Raw genomic sequence first — 1,691 nt, forward strand, 5'->3', positions numbered from 1 at the left:
GATATGCAGATGATAGCACCTTGCTTTCTGACAGCAAAGAGGACTTGAAATACTTACTGATGAAGAAAAAAGACTACAGCTTTCAGTATGTATTGAATCTCAATGTAACAAAAACAAAAATTTTAGCAACTAGACCAATAAATGATATAAATGGAGAAAAGATTGAAGTTCTCAAAGACTTCATTTTGCTTGGATCCCCACTCCGTTCATGAAAACAGCAGTCCAGAAGGCAATAATATATTGCATTAGACAAATCTGCTGCACAAGACCACTTTAATGTGTTAAACATAAAAGATGTCAGTTCAAGGACTAAGGTGTGCCTGACCAATGCTATGGTATTTTCAGTTGCCTCAGATGCATGTAAAAGTTTAACAATGAATAAGGAAGACCACAGAAATATAGATGCATTTGAATTACAGTGTTGGTGAAGAATATTGAAAATACCATGAACTGCCAGAAGAAAACTCAAATCTATGTTTGAAGAAGTATAGCCAGAATGCTCCTTACAAGTCAGAAGGTCGAGACTTGGTCTCTCATGCTTTGGACATACTGTCAGGAGGGATCAGTCCCTGGAGAAGGACATCCTGCTTGGAAAAGTGAAGAATCAATGAAACAAAGAAGACTTCCTACAAGATGGATTGACACATTGGCAACAACGGGCTCAAATTTAGCAATTGTGAGGCTGGCGTACGTAGCCCAGGGCAGCATTTCATTCATGGCAGTAAGACAGGGCAGTGCAGAGGGTTGAGTCAGAACTGACTTGATGACTGCTGACAACAGGAACGATCTACATAAATAAAAAGCAGTTTCCCCATTGTTTTTCTTGGCTCATTCTCTGTCGGTGGTGGCTTGTTTGGAAGCTGGATTTCTTTTACAGCTGCTGAATTCTAGACTGCCTTTCCCTGTAACTGGAAGTTGCTCCTTCAGTATCATCTAATACTTGTAAAATTGGGTTAATTTAACTACAACTCCCTCTGGTGACTTATGTTTTTGAAGTTCCAAGAATACCCACAACAAATTGTACAAAAATCAAATTGTAGCATCAAATAATTCTGCCGCAGCAATTCCCAGTAGCATTTTGCATGACAAAGTATTAGTTGGAACTGAACACAGAGTGTATTTAGATCTACATTTTTGATTAAGCCACAGACTAAGATTCATCTGGAAGAAGTTGAATGATGAGTAAACAAAAAAGAACAAAAGATAAAGACATCTTGGTTCCAGTCTTGCCAGGTAATCAATGCATGCCAGTTGTTCAGAAGTGAGGATCTGTGAATTTACAACTCAATTGGGAAGAATCGCAGATCAGGATGTTAATTGTGACACAATAGGGCATGTACCCTAGGGGAAAATCCAACAAGTCTTCTTTCCAACAGTGATGTTCAAAACTCTCCTACCTTGTGTGCCAAATTAGCAGCTTGTTACTGGTAGCATAGTGGTTATGAATCAGGCTGTGAACCTCAAGGTCGGCAGTTCGAAACTACCAGCTATTCGCAGGAGAAAGATGAGGCTTTCTGCTCCCGTAAAGATTTACAGCCTTGGAAACACTGTACAGAGTCACTATGAGTCGGAATCGACTCCAAGGCACATAAACACCACCACAGTATTGAAGAGCCCTGGAGGTACAGTGGTTAAGCACCTGGATGCTAACTTAAAGTCTACAGTTCAAACCCCTTCTGTGAGTCTTTCAT

The sequence above is a fragment of the Chrysochloris asiatica genome, unplaced genomic scaffold (genome assembly GCF_000296735.1).
Source record: "Chrysochloris asiatica unplaced genomic scaffold, ChrAsi1.0 scaffold00003, whole genome shotgun sequence".
NCBI lineage: Eukaryota > Metazoa > Chordata > Mammalia > Afrosoricida > Chrysochloridae > Chrysochloris > Chrysochloris asiatica.